This window comes from Pseudopodoces humilis, chromosome 2 (assembly GCF_049639895.1).
Source record: "Pseudopodoces humilis isolate 2021_Gansu_Grassland_sample_001 chromosome 2, ASM4963989v1, whole genome shotgun sequence".
NCBI lineage: Eukaryota > Metazoa > Chordata > Aves > Passeriformes > Paridae > Pseudopodoces > Pseudopodoces humilis.
The window spans coordinates 16,256,588-16,273,112 of record NC_142201.1 but is presented as its reverse complement, the minus strand read 5'-3'; the positions used below and the strand labels follow the sequence as shown (position 1 = coordinate 16,273,112).

Genomic DNA, 16,525 nt, shown 5'->3' with positions numbered 1-16,525 from the left:
TCTGACTGAAGTAATGCTGTTTTTAAAAGGATGTTCACCATCATGTGTAAGACCAAAGCAGAAATTATCAACAGCTGATTTATGCAATTACATACTGATATGAGTAACCAGCTTGAAAATTTGTCCTCTACTGTCTTCAACAAACTACAGCACAGTATCCAAACATTCCAATAAATACGAATTTAAATTTCTTAAAACTCTTAAAATCCCATAGAATATTACTGTCAACCATTTTCCAGTTTGAGTGATCCTCTTCTCCATAGATTTGTTGTTTCTTATTTTAGAATTAAGTAACTGCCATGGAGCATTTATTTATTGAAGTCCAAAAGCTCTCTAAGGATTCTGTCTAAGCAGAAATTCTGCTACAGAATGTTTTGTAACATTTTCTCTAGAAGAATTCATAAAGGGTGTGGCTTCTTTTCAAACAGTGCTTACTCACTCGTAAGCAGAGTGCAATGAACTGAGGAAGTTAATAGAGATGTTGATATGCAAAGTCCATAAAGATATTGCTTAACAGCATTTTGAGAACTCATTCAAGTTATTCCAAACACATGTCCTAGAGTCGGCTTAAAGACTTAATCAAGCAGAAAGTTTCAGACTTAGCATTAGTGAAAGGCACAGGGTCAGACAGTGCTGGCTATAGAAATACACTGGAGTGTCAGTCACACCATGCCATGCAGGATTTGCCACAGACTTGAGTAACTAAAAAGGATGTGGAAGAGTGTTCCCAGACTTCAGAGTGGTCCATCTCACACTATAATTAATGACTAAATACTAATTTAATTTCAGAAAGATCAGCAAATGTGTAGCTGGGAGAAATCTTTCATCTTATCATATACATCTTTAAAAAATCAGAACTCTGCCTTTCAACTCACTGCCTTTGAAAAGGACTTCTGCAGCTGCAATTCCTAGTAGGTGAAATTTTGCCCTTATCAAATGTCCTTAAATATGTATCAGGTATATCAGAAAAAGGAAGGCATGAAGCAAGTCTGCATCTCTGAGCATCGTAAAGCAGAGCGAAGAACCTAGAGAGTGAGCTAGAGCCTGGTGCTCTCTTCATCAAACACCCCCCACCCACAATGGTGAGACAGGAACAAACACAGCCTGAGACTGTTTCAACAGTAGTAATATGCTTGGATGGTCTTTGACTCAGAGAACTATTACATCCTGCAGGGAACTGCCACGGAGCACTGGGCCACAGACAAGCCCCATTAGTTAAACTACACAAAGAAGCCATGGAAACATGAGATTGTCCATAGTAGAGACAAAGCACAGCAGATGTTTTACCCTCCAAACTGCCCAGTGTTCTATACTTGCTCTTCCCTGAGTTCTCATGCATGAGCAAGCATCCATTCCAGTTGTTCCTCATTCATTAACAGACCTGTGTTAGTTTGAACCGCTTCATGATCAGTCATCTCTGCCTTCAGCAAGCAAGACAGAAGGAAAATTATTTACTTCAAGGAAAGTAAGCAGGAAAACTGATTATTTCAAGTGGTCACTACTCCAGACCTTCACTGAGGAGAATTACTGGTATTGGCTTTCAGGCAATGCTCAGTGCCATGACCTGCACTACCCTAGTGCTTCTTGAAGAAATTCTGTTCACCTGCCACAAAAAAACAGTATCTTCACAGGGAAGATAAGGAGAACTAGCAACTTTTTTCCATCCCATTTCTGTAAAGTAATCAGACCACCATCACACTTGCAAGAGAGCCTGCCTGGATTCCAACCACTGATCCTTCACACAGAATGATGTCACCACCCATTTTGATGCTCTGTCCACCTTCCAAATCTGCTCAGTGACAATTTGGTACTTGATTACCAGGGACACAGAAACTGAGGCATTTCTTTTAGAAAGGAAGTGAATGGGAAGCAAGTAGAAAATTACAGATTGACCCATTTTAATTCTTTTTCTAGTTGGAAAGTATTTTTGTTGTACTGTAAAACTTCCCAGCAAAACATAGAGTTGAGAAGAAATCCCTGGAAGAGGTCTTGGATCAGTTGAAAGACACCTATTTATTTTATTTACTGGATATGGAAAAGCATCCTATTGAAAGGATAGCTATTTAAATAAGAAAAGACAAGGTACCTTAGCTGAAAAGTTGAAAAAGAGACTGGAAGTTTTCAAGTAAGAGTTCTAGTCACAGAAGAAAGAAGGAAGTGCAAATGCTACCCAGAACATGAAATCCATGTCAGTTTTAAGAACACAAACCTGAACATCCGTAATTTTTGTGTACTGGCTTCTGTTTTAAGAGAAATTACATTATTGTCTTTTTGATTCAGCCTCATAATTAATTTTTACATTATCTGACAACACACATTTGACTGAAGCTTAAACAAGTTCTAGCAGCTAAGATGATTTCACCAACTAGGTTTAGTTCCGTCTGATTAATATATCATTAAATTGAGGCTTTAAACAGAAGGACAAAAATATACAATCACACTGGTTGATACTGACATATGAAAATTCCTTACCTAAAATTTGGAGTAAATAAATGAAACAGGAAGATCCATAAGGACTTCTCTGCTAGAGATATCTAGGAATCAGCCCAGTTCCACTCCTTCATTTAGGAATTAGGGTATTACGCTTCATATTATGCCCAAAAATCATTGGCTGACCACCACTTTAATGGCTGATTGATCACCTTTTGATATAGACACCAGAATTTACATTTCTGCATCAAAAATAATTTGGTACTAATTGGGCCAAATTGGTATCTCTGATAGATGAACATTCTAAGAAAATCAGCTGAATAGAAGGAAAAACAATGCACTTACTCAGAATAAAAAACCGCTGATGTTTAACTCTTTGAAGAACAAAAACCCCATAGTACAATTCAAGATCCCAAGGAAAAGCAAAGTAGTGAGAAAATATCTTGAAACTTGTTAAAGACACCACTGAGCAAGCATGTTAAACTGCTACAAGGTATTTTGCAAGCTGTATGTCTTTGGAAAAAAATCCCACTAAAGAGAACTGCAGACAGTTGTGAAAGTAAATCTTTATCTATACCCAGTGCCAAAATCTTGTGGCAGTCATTCCTTTAACATGCAGCTCAGCTGAGTCCACTCTGGAAAACCACACAAAGCTGTCAGCTCATGCCAACCACTACAACCTTTAATTGAAGCAATTTGTTCTCATGCACAAGTCTATTTTCTTTTCAACTGTTCTTTTCCATCTAAGCTGAAATTTTGTATAAATATAAACAGATGTAGATAATGAAGGCTGGAGTAGCTCTCTTACTAATCAACAGTACACTCATGCTTCTTCCTACCTTCCACCCCATTCTCTTCATTTACATTTTTGCATTTTGAAACAGCATCCCACAAAGGATCACAATGAGGATGAACACTGTGCAAGCTAAAGTAACTGGTGTTGGAAAGCACGCAGGATTACGTTTACTGTTTAAACTCATCCACGTCTACCATGCAGATACCTAGAAATATTTTACATGCATTTTTACAATGTCCTCCTTCTCTCTTCCTCTTTGAAAGCTTCTGGTCCTGTTTAAATGTCATGCCAGTTCCCTCACCTCCACTTCCGACACCCCATAACAAATCATACTAAATGGAAGGCACTCTAGAACTGAAGCTGACTCCTTCATTACTTAGTGGTCCTCCCAGTTAATTTACTAATTACTACAGAAATTCTAGTAATGTTAATCTTATGGATTAAGAGCAGAACAGACATACTATAACAGGAAATATCTAGGCAGAAAGCCCCTGGCTCTATCACTCTAATTTTAAATACTACTCTTGTCTTCCATTGCATGCCCAGAACAATAAATATACTTTGATTATAGAGAATATGAATGCTGGGTATCTTGTTAGGCATAGAGTATTGACATTTATTCTTCTGAAAAGCTCTCCAGCAACAAGCAATGGAATTTTCTTTCCCCCATGAATTCAACAGCAGATTACTTTCATGAGCCCTTATCCTCCCTCCTGGACATACATCATAATGTTTCTCTTCTCATTCTGGAAAAACTAAAGCCAAGAGCTGGATATCATATAGTGGTCATCAAGGTACTGACTTGTAATTCTAGGATTTTCTAAATCCTATAATTTCCTATTGTAAAGTATATTAGAAAACAAGATCACATAGGGAGATAATTACAACAATGCAACTTTAAACAGATTAACTTATAGGTACTTTGGTATTTTCATTACTGTCTATCCAACAACAGTAAACATATTTTCAGCTTCAGAAAACCAAAAGGAATGATTTATATTAATATCATAGCAGAGATTAATTACCTTGATTACGTCTGCAAGGCATTTCAGGGATGCTTTGAGACACATGCTCTACATTACACTTAATAGCTTCCTGCTTCCATTGCAGAAAAGCAGTTGGCCAAAGACCATCTTGTCTGGAAGATTCTTTATTCTGATAAAACACTTATGACCCACAATACTTTTTTTTTATTTTTTATTTCAAGTAGAAGCCATGATGTCTTCCTTCTGAGCAGGATCCCTCCTGTCTCATTTTGTCTGTCTTACTTCCTCCAAAAACCTAATAAACATCACTGTTCAGATTATAATTTAATTCTGCACTTCTTGTGATCTTCTCCCCCAGCACATTAACTCTATCCACTTCAACATGAAATGACAAAAATTCTCTGGAATTTGCTTTCCTTAACTGTGTTTATAAGGTATAATCAGGGGGTCAGGTTCAGACACCATTCAAAAGGACAAGTGGCTTGACCAGTTGCACCCATGACATGTGCATCAAACGCTGATCGCTTTCTCTCCCAAAAGGGCACCAGTGAGCACCACTGGGATGCCTGGATTCATGTAACAAGCTCCAGAGTTAACATGACAACAGAGACATGCCTGTGCAGCTCTTGCTTGCTAACAGATCATAAAACCAGAATTGCAAATCTTCATATTCAGTTTTAGGGATGGACACGGTACACGCTTTTAAAATATAAACCAACAGGAAGAGCTACCTGTGAGGAAGTAAGAAGAGAGAAGCAGAGAGGATGTGTAATACAAATGGAGAACCACTAGAAAAAGGTCAGAGAGGAGGAGGAATTGGATCTTCAGATCACTTCTTATTTAGCAGTAAGATGGTGAAAGCCTATAGGAAAAAAATTATCAATATTGTTTCTAAGAAAGTAACATTTATAGAACCAACATTATACTTGTGCAGATCAAGCATTTAAATTAGCATGACATCAGCTGAACACACCCAGCAGAATTACAGACACCCTCTGTGAAAAGTGTGGGTGGCCAGGCACAGATTAATCCAACAGATAATGCAGTGATCTACTCAAATGCTACAAATGTTTACTGAGAAACCAAAAGACATTGCCACACAGCCACAGTTCCAGGCTGTGTCACCACAGCAGGACACAACAGGCACCCAGCACAACCAACCTCACAGAGGCCAAGTTTTCCAGTGGTACCCATACAAAAATAATTTCTATCCTTCACCTGCTCCTCTGATAGTCTACAACAGCGGAATGAAGAAACAGAGAGCATGAGAAAAAAAAATTAGTTTAAAAGCACAGATCTACAGTGTATCACTGTCAAATCCATTGCAACTGCAGTTCTGTTGTTCAGTGCCTAACCCCCCTAGTACTGCTGTATTATCACATACAATGATGGATGGGAAGCAAATAAATATAGAATTAAGGAAACAGAAAACCTCGTTAATAAAACAGTCTTCCTTTTGAGAAACTTTCATAATTTTCTTATACTTCACATTATTTTTCTTCTATCACATTAATTTTATTGGGGGGGGTCAGGGGGCAGAGTATTTATTAAAACTACAACTTTAGCTAATAGCTTTTTGTTTATTTTTAATAAAAATTAAATACTTTACAACATAATGAACAGGCAATTCACATCTAATAAAATACAGCCTTCAATACAACCACTTAATTGATTTAGATCCCTTATTTTCAATTGTCCATGTTTTCATTGTCCATGTACTTCTAGGCACATGATCAATTCCAGTTCTCACTCTTGGGTATCTATTAGGAAAAGGGTGGAAGTCCTCAGCTGCTACACAAACTTTTCTCTGCAGGTATCAAGCCTCTTTACAAAGGCAAGTGTGTTTCATTGCCTCCATTTGGTACGGGAAAAATAAGGCAGATTAAACAATTTTTTTAACCTAGCAGAACCAGGACTTCTGTGATATCTAAACTTGTTCCTACACTTTAGAAACAAGGCAGCTAAGGATACAGAAAGCACACATTCCCAGGGGACCTTCTAACAAGGCCAGTGCCTTAATGTAACTTGGTCCCTTATCTGAGTAGGAGAAATGTCTACAGAAATGGCATTCATAAAATTGGACAGTTCATGTAGTTTTCAACATATGAACTCCAGCAATCTGAGTTACGCAGGAATCTGTGAAGAGGTAAACTATTTCATGTTGCCTAATTTCTAGATGTTTTGTTAGTACACAATTTCTGCAAGCTTTTAAGGCAGGCGGGTGGAGAAGATGTTTTGGAGCTGTTATATTCAGCAATATAATCACAGCATTAAGGGATCTGGACAATTCCCCTTTCTTTACATTATTAACTTGCCAAATAGAACAATGGTGAGGAACTAGTTCACTAGTTACAGCGTTTCCCCTGTTTTCTCACATAACTTCAGCTACATTTATTTCTAAATAAATAATTTAAGGGAACCACCTGAGTGCTTGTCTCTGTAGGGACAACAATAAAGACAGGGGCCAATACATTCCAGCTGGAGAATCTCACCAAAACAAGTGGAAGCTTGAAATGCTCATCTAAGTCATGAGATAACCAGTACTGTTCTGCCCTAACATGTACTACACACCTGCACAAAAACAGTTTTGTAAATGTCTCTTCAACATCCATTCTTTGTCAACACTCTATACGCCATCCCAGAGCATCCTCAGTTCATTCTGAAGTGACACACAATATATTGCAGCACTGCCAATGCAGACTCGGGCATACAGTTCTCCATTGAATAAAATGTTCTCTGCTTATTAAATCAAACACTGACAGACACCTACATCCACTTCATCCAGAAAAATGTTTTGTGCACAGCATAAATTTCCCTATTTGATTTACAATTAGTTACACGTAATTCCTTTTGTAAGTACTGGAAAGGGCAAGGCTTTTTTGATAATCCAACATGCATTTCTAGCTAGAAAAACACTTTTTTATGAAGAAAATGTTAAGAAAGGAAAAAGATGGGAGGTTTCGAACAGCAAGAAAGCATTCTTCACAGAAACTAAATGTCCAAATAAAGACAACACAAATATTTTTGAGCTTATATATATAAATACCAAATCATTAATTCCATCCCCCAAATATTTAAGAAGGAACTTGTAAAAGGCATCAAACTAAGAGTCAATTATTTTTATTCATTTTCATTTAAGGAGAAAAATGGCATTGTGAAGTTACTCAATTATCAGGACTAAAAGTAAAACTCAGAACTATGACCATGGCAGAAAAAACATGAGCATTCTGCTTGTGTGCAGTGTCAAGGAGCTGAAAGACATTGCCAAGCTAAAATCCATCTTCAGGGGGAACTCTGACATGCCCATCTCAAATTGAAGTGTTAAAAGAAGTGGTTACAAAACAGGCAAAATAGGCAGTAAAAAAATCACTGGAAACAGATGGTACTCATTCACTTTTGAAGCAACTGAAGGGTGAAAGAGCTGATCCAGTACCTGTGTGAGTGACTGCACATCAGCCTTGTCACCCACAGCCTGCCACGTGGCAAATGCCTCAGTGGAGATAGAGACTCATAGTCTGAACCACCTGATGGCCATGCCAGGCAATGGAGCTGATGCTTTAACAAAAATGTATAAGTACGTTGGGACATTGCCAACAAAGATTCTGTAAATGGAGAGACAGGCCAAGTCTGGCCAAGTGGGCCTTTGGTCTAGATGGAGCTGTGGTCTGACCCAGTGTGCTCTTCTTAAAGTAAAGGTGATACCCTAATATGCACTGTAGAACACCACACACATTGCTTTCCTGTGATATAATCATAGGTGTGCTTAGTTCACAAATGTATTTCATCAGCTCAGGCTGGGTTCTAAGAGGAAAGCAGGGTTCTCTCCTTTTAATTCCTTTAAAGGTCCTCTCAGTGCTATTTGTCACTTGACCTTCATGTTTTGCTGAGTTTCCAAGTATGGGGTGGAATGAAGAAAATAGGTTCACTGAAAAAATTATTTTTAGAAACTTTTTCAGCTGTTTGCTTAAGTACCAGCTCTCTTATTTCTCCAAGAAAACAGATATTATTAAATGTCTCATTACTTTGGTTTCAGCTCAGAAAATGCAAGTAAAAATTAGTTAAGTTGGGTGGGAAGGTGATAATATAAATATATTCACCAGATAATGGTGTTAATGATACTAAATCTCAAAAATGATAATTTGCTTTGTATGAGTTAATTCACACCGTTTCCTTAGTCTCACTTACAATTCCACATTAACAGTGAGAGAAACAGCAAGACAACACAAACCTTGCAAGAACTCTGTTTATTGCTACTTAAAATGGATTATTCTGAGAAAGATTAAAATATTTCTTTGCCACAAGACAAAAACGTTGTACACTAAGTCAAGCTGTGCAAGAAAATACTGTGGCTGATCTGTGTCGTTTGCAGACGCAGCATGTCTGCTGTGATTTGTCAAAATTAATTTTTCATTTTACAGTTTGAGTAATACTGAGGTTCTGGTGTTTTTCCCAGGCTCTTGGGCAACTGCTGGGTTTCCTTCTCATCAGTGAAGACCAAAGCTAACAGTTTCATGGCAAGTTATGTCTCTGATGCCTACACAGGCTCTCCCTAATTAGCCAGGCCAAATGACAATGCCAGTGTCATAGTGTCAGCCAATAAATCTGTATTATCTTTCAGCTGCAATGTAATAATCAGCAAGTGTTTTTAGACATACATTTTCATTAAGTTCAAATTTATAATTCCACATTCTTCACAGCTAGATATTAGGGCTTTTAAATACTAGGATCCAATGAGCATTAGGAGACTGTGCAGATGTGCTGGGAAAAATGGACTTTAGTAATGTCTCAAAGGAAAACCAATGTTTCTCCTTTTTTAACATTTCAGCATAGCTTGCACAGGTATCTTGGGGTTACACAGGTCTGCTCCAAACTGGTGCCAGCCTCAAGGCTGAGCTCCACATGGCATCTGGTGCACTACCTCACAAGCTAAAGACACTTAAAATTTTCTTATAAAATTCTCTCCACTTTTGATTTGGAATCCTAAGAAATTACTTAAATCTACATTTTGTTACAGTTTAGCTGTGAACTCCTGTGTATTTCAGGAAGAAAAAAAACAAACAAAAAACCAAATTCCTTTTGTGTTGAAGGGAAGACTAGTCACTAACCTAAAATAAATTAAACTGGCTTTAAGGTAAATTCAACTTAATTGATAGTTTGTTTCCTCACTAGCACAGCTGAGTAGTGAGTTATGGCTGAGGTGGATAATTTGTTCATTTCAGTTTACAACAAAATGCAAATCTACTTCTTCAAAGTTCTGGTTTACAGATGTTTGAATTGCTCATTTGATGCACTTGTGTAAACTAAGAATTTCCAAACTACTATTCCTGTTACTTATTGAACCTAGAATAATTTGGCTTTGATTTAATAATCAAATTGGGTAATTAGAAAATCTAAAATTAAGCTAGGTATACAAGCACTGTTCTTCCTTAACTACAGTTTCAGTAAGTAGCAACAAGTTAAATTTCTTTCAATAGGCTATCATGTAAAATCATGTAAAAAATAGGAAACTGATTGCTCTATACTGTTAGTTAGACAACTTCCACTCTTCCCATAGGCCTCATTAGTCCCTCTAATTTCTTTGATTTTCCCTCATATCCTACTCTTACTTGGTCAACAGAGGATGGGGAGAGACTTTTCTAGGAGCTTCTTGCTTCCACTGTCCTAAATTCCCATTAACATAGAATTTTAATTAAATCAATGAAAGTTATTAATGGTAATTTTGACAGTTTTCCTTTGGAAATAATTTAGCAAACATCTATCATATCTACATACTAATACATCAAAATGCTAACAAGATGGGGGATTCATATGCCAAAGGTAAAGCCATTACTTTGTAGCATCATTTTTGTTATGTTTCCCATTGGTAATAAAACATACCCCAGAATACCACTAATAATCTGATTTTACATGGCATGGCTCACTTGCAGACTTCTGACTGAGAATTAGTAATTTCTGGAGCTCTACTGGTGCCTATAAGCACCTCTTTCTTCAAATCAAAGAGAGAGCTTTAAAGTTCTTACTGGTGTTGTATTTATTTCTCTGCCTCTGCATTTTGTACTGCTGAGTCTGGTCAGGCCAGCAAGGCTGACCATCCAGATACACAGTGCTGAAGATGAAGAAATTGAAGAGATTCATTCAGATGTTTCTACCAAGAGATGACCTCCATTTCTTCCTGCCTAAGGGCACCACTCATGGTTGCTGCTGTTTTCCCCAAACTTACCTTTTCCTGGCGGAATGTAGGTGGTCATTATCTAGCACAAGCACCTTCAGCTCAGTATTTTGGCACTATCTCAACAACTCCCTTCCACTTCAGCAGTAAAGTCAGCACAGCTCCAGCAGGGTCACAGGGACCTAAAGGGTCACTGCAGGACAATTTTGATGGAAGACCTTCAATGACTGATTTCTAAGGGCTTCAACACAGTTAACTGTGCTGAGAGCCCCCTGTCCCTACGCAGTGTACATCCATGGTAGAGTACACAGGGGTGTGTGGGGTCAAAACACCAGAAAACTCACCCTCCCAGCTTCTGCTGTTTAACACAAAAGCCAAAACTGTTTTAGGGAATCTGGAACCCAGGATTCCCCATCTTTCCCACATATACACAAAGAGAATCAAGATGATCCTATCATGTCACCATACCATCATCTCAAGCTGTAGGCTTTACAAGAAAGCAACACAAACTCATATGGTATCAGACTCCTGTCTGTCAAATCATTTTAAATAAATTCTAAGAATACAAAATGGATTACACCCTTCCAGGATCAAGACAACCAGATATGACATTTCTGACTCACTAGTAGGATTATTACATTGACAGACAGTAGTCCTGGACTCGCATGAAAACAGATTATAACTATTTCTAGTTAAAAAAATATGCTGGGCAAGGGAGTTTCTTACTGGTACATTTTCCCTTTTGAGATCAGGCATCTCAGTATCATGTAATCCCTAAATTATGTGCCCATGTGTCTTAAGAGATGCACCTCTAGACCACTTTTGAACAGTCCATCAGGTTTGTATTGTTGAGAGCAACAACAATGCTATGAAAATTAATTACAAATTCATTTTGTAATTCATCTTGATTCTAACTCTCCTCATCGATTTTTTCTTCAGGATGAAGAAAGATTTTTAGATACAGCTGTGACATCTAGAGACTCCAGGCATCTCCAGTGTCAAAGGACAGCTGAGAAAAGACCTAATCTCACCACGAAGAAATAAACTCACTAATGCCTCTTGTACAGCACTATTTTACTTATACTTACTTTGCCCAACCTGAAACTCAACCAAAGCCACTCCTCCATAAATCCATATATGCTTTGTTGGAATGGCGATTTACACATTGTAGATCGCTCTAAAGAATTTCAAAAAACATACCAGAGTTTACTACGGAACAGAAAGGTTTAGGGTTTTAGCAATTACCTAACTGTAAATTTCAGCTATGGCAGTAACTACCATATTGCACTGCTGCACAAGTCAAGGGTCACAACATGGAAGGAAAATTTTGAAATACATTCTCCCTCAAAACTATCTTGTGCAATGTAGAATATCTACATCACAGGGAGTTTCAGCAATAAATTAGTCTGCCAGATGTGTACATATGGCAGCAACAGCTGACACATATAGTTACAATGAGTAACACATCACCAATTTAAAGCTGACTACAAACAATGCATCTTATTAAATAATTCATCCCTGTAGCAGTCGCACCCAGTCCTATTTAGGGAGACACCTTCAACATCTCATTAGGTGTATGTCACAAGGGAGGGCCTGCAAGAGACTCTTGTCAGGATAACCCATATAGCTGAAGTTTAATTTGTGAGATGAGACAACCCTTTTACATGTCACCACCACAGGTTTTACAAACAATGACAATTTCAACATAGGGAATGCATCACCTCTGACACATAAAGGATTTTACAATTCATCCCCAACTTCCATCTAACAGTTCCATCCCTCAAAGCAATGTCATGTTCTCTACAATGGCTGTAGTGCAGTTTTCTGAACTTCTCACTCATAATCATTTGATCTTTTTCAGAAAGTTTGTTCACTGAATGTTCATTTTCTCTCAGTCTGTCCTTTGTCTCCTTGTAGCTTAACGGTAAGAATCAACTGACAACACTGAAATGTTCTATCACAACTCCCCTATTTGCACTACAGAGCTAGCTCCCATACCTACCATCTAGCACACACCCTGGAAAAATTACCCATGGGTTAGACTGTTAGAAGCCTGTTCCTTTTTGTAGACAGGTCCAGAATGTCTGAAGATGACTACCGGCGGTTGTGGGAATGATTCTCTGCAAAACTCACCAAAGCCCTTAGAGCTCAAATGAATACACACCATGGTAGCAGCACACATCTGCATCTCCAGGGATTTCATTATTTGCACATTATCTACAGTACAATGTATCCCATGTTTACCTTCAGATGCAGCATGGGGATTGGTAATTTACACAGGCACAGACACATGTACATTCTTCATACTAGCACTAGTTCTATACAAATTCTGCTTAGCTTTTTTACTCAATAAGAAATCAAACTTGACACCTGTGCAAGATTTCTTTGCAAATCAGATAGGATTTCATATGTTCCAGAGAGTCCCCAGTCCAGCCCAATTTACTTTAATTGTCCCATCATCTTTCTCTCACATCTCCCATCTTTCTCTGCTACAAAAAATAAGCAAGGTTAACAAAAGGCTTTGATCTAGCAATGGATGTCTGTAAGCTTGAGATGATGCATAAGCACTATATAAGTAGAAATAAGTCAACACTAAGCACAAAGCCACTTCCTGCTCTTTCTTTTCAAGTGCTCAGCATCCACAAAGGTATGTTCTCCATTACAGCAAACTTCACTTTGACAGCAGATGGTTTCAATACTGTGGCTAGGCTGTAAAATAAGCCTCACAGAGATTCCTGAAATTGCTTTAAAGTAGCTGGGCTTACATACAAGTGAGCCTGGTACTGCTACCATAAAATAAACCAAAGAGGTGGAAAAATACTGGAGGATTAGGGTGTTAACCCATCACCAGAGGATTAAACAGGATGATTTGAGATAGTCACTGCCCTCAGGTGACAGCCCCACCCCTGTAGAGAGTGCCCTGTCCCTTCCAACAGTGTCAATGAATGACATAGAAATCCAGTTGCAGACCAACCCAGTTTACAGTCCAGCACATTAAGGTAAACAAGGAGCACAGATTCACATAACATTCAGCCATCAATGGTGGCAGGAAGTATGTGACAAGGATAAAAGAGACAGCACCTGGGTTACCATCCCATTTAATTCATCATTAAATGCACATGACTGTGACGCCATAAATTTCATCCCTCCTACCACTAGTGGTGATGCCTAAACTTCAGTCATCCTTGCAGCTTCTGTTCCTTACTCTCCACTGTGACTGGAATTGCCAGCCCCAAATATGCCAACAAACCAGTTTACTAGGGAAATATTCACCAATAGCCAGTTTTGAGTGAATACTGAATCTGCACCCACCATCACTGAAAGAAAATGACACACAACCATCACAAGGACATGTGATGTGCATCCCTAAACAAACTTAAAAGACATCACCAACTTAGTCCTCTTTTTGCTAATGGCTTTGTATCTAAGCTAAAATAAGTATGTTAATTCCAAAAGGATACTGTGCTTAATATGAATTCTCTAGACCACAGCAAGTCCAACTGAATTATGTCATAAACGGCAAGAATTATATCTTTTCATACATGCAAGAAAGGGCAGCAAGACACTGGAACCAAAGCTGGATTGCTGCTTCTGCACTGGCAGTCAGCTTGCACAGATGTCAAAGCTCCAAGTGCCGTTCTTTAACATAGATAAATACTTCTGTCTGCTAGTCACACATCATCTAAGGGCAATAACAATAACACATTATCTTCCCGTAGTTTTGTTCAAATTCTTAGTAAGCAACCAGAATTCCTTACACCTGGACATCATTCTGCCATTGCTGGGCTGTGCTGGATAAGATGGATGTATTTCAGAACAGCACTTAAGTCCTATAAAGAGGCCTTCTGAAAAAGTGTACTGTGGCCTGTCAAACTGAGTTCTGTGCTGATTCCAGTACAGAGTTCAGAGATGCCACACAGACTGTTGGAGGAGGGCACTGTGGGCCAAATGAGAATGAAGAGGACAAAGACCCAGGAGATCAAACTCCAAATCCCAGTTCTGCCAGTCTCCCATTCAAATAGCCTCATGGATTACAGTGCCTTGTGAATGGAGCTGACCTGAGGACACTGGATTTATCCCCAGATTTGGCATACAACACTTGAGGAAATCACCCAAATTTCCAGACATTGGTCTCTCACTTTCCCAGGAAGATGTTTCAGTAAAACTGGTTATCTATTTTGCAATTAGGAGGTGCTCTTTAATGAACCCTTGGCAAATTAACAAGGCTAATGCGCTGAATTCCAAGTTGTGATCCCTCGAAACGCAGGTTTTCCGTACCACTAAGCATCTTACTACTATGTTTTATACTCAGGGAGGTGCCTCAGGTACAAAGGGAAGTCATTTGAATACTTAAAACAAATCTTGCAAATACTGTAATGTAAACAATACAGATCAGACATACAAGCTTCCTGGCACTGCTTCCAAAAGGGATAAAGCAGTAAGGATGGTGAGGCTACCAGACAGGAGCTGCAGGGAGGAATTAGCAGGTGGGGAACAGAAGCCATAGCAGATCACCCAGTTACACAATACTACTAAAATCTGACCACCTACCAAAGGTGGAAAAGAGGATGAAAGGAGAAAGAGACAGATATTTCTTTTTCATTTTGTTGGCAGAAAGAAGACAAAAGGATTTATTACTATCTTATTGTCATGAACGACCACAGAGTTCATGCCCCGGTTTGGTGTATGGGACTCACCCTCACCCCTACAATGCACCCCAGGCCACGAGCCCCACACTTGCTTGCACTGCTACTCCCATATCCCATAGCAGCAGGAGAGGTTCTGTTAGTATAAACAGCAGCAGCAGCTCCTGAATTTCTGTAGAACCAAAAAGCAAACATAGGAGAAGGTGCACTTTCAGCTTTGTCCCTCAGCTGGACTGGACAGATACTGGGGGATGCCTTGCCCCAGTCCTGTGAATTCTAAGCCAAATGGCAAGTTTTGCACTGAATATTACATCAGTGTGTTTGTCCTCTCCACAATTTGAAATTAAGTGTCAAGAAACTTGACAAAGTCTTCCACTGTTAAAAACCTGTAGCTGGACACCTCCCTGTAAAACAACACATATTGTCCTCATCAACCAAATGTCTCTTGAAATATTTAAATGTGCAACACCTTGAGCACCCAGAGAGGTGAACCAGTGGCACAACTTTGGACACGGCATCTCAAGCAGAATGGGAAATAACTGATGAAAGTCAAGAAGAAATTACTAGATCTAAGTAGCAGGGCTCACAAAGGAAGACTAAACTAGGAAGGAAAAAAAGGGGGAAAAAAAGGAGGATAGGGAATTTCACTGATGTCAAAGGCCACTTTAAAAAAGATGCCTGTTCTGTCTGTCTGCAGAGACAGGAGAATCAAAGCGCTTAAGTACAGCAAGGCTTGTAGACACACAGAAATACACTCTAACAAAACCCATAAGAAATAGACCAGATAAAGAGGCTGTGGATTCCCTATTATTTAAGGCACTTAAATTCAGCAGACATCCAGCATAAATACTGATGACCCTGCTCCAGAGAAAAGGAAATTAATTATATGATCTCTAGGGACTCTTCTAATACTTTTCTGACACTTGGAAGTGAGTGAAAGCACATTCAAATGGGCTGCTAATGCAAGATGTACATCTACATAATTAATCTACCAAAGTTTGCCTGGTTTTCTCAGGAAACCTCCTACTTACCTGTTACGGAATCCTACACCCATACATCTGCATTTCCAAAAACATCCCTTCTGCCCCATCCATCTCCTACAGACCCACAAAGCACTTGGTTTAGAGTCATAAATGATGAAATGACAACTGATTCTGAAGAAGTGATGGACAGGATGAAAAATCTAGTCAGTGGGACTGGAGGCAAGCCCCAAAAAAATGACAACAGACAGCAGGCAGATTAGAAACCACAAGTAGAAACCACAGCCAGAGCCAGCAACTCGGCAGTTGCAAAGTTAACAGTGTTGGGTCATGAAGCATCAACCAAGGCTGATTATCAAGTCCAAGATGTCCCACAGACCATCAATGGAACACGAATAAAACCATCAGGAACATTCAGAATGGAACATGAAGAACCTGCAGGTCACAATACTCAGTTATAAAGGTGTTCCCAAGAAAGGACTGTTTTTCAGAACCTCACATTCAACTTTCTCACTTAG

General features: G+C 38.9%; 1 protein-coding gene across 1 annotated transcript in view; it reads right to left on the bottom strand.

The window, feature by feature from the left end:
- CTPS2 (CTP synthase 2) overlaps positions 1–16,525 on the bottom strand; it is a 60,152-nt gene that overhangs the window by 19,762 nt on the left and 23,865 nt on the right. The gene's annotated exons all lie outside the window — the stretch shown is intronic.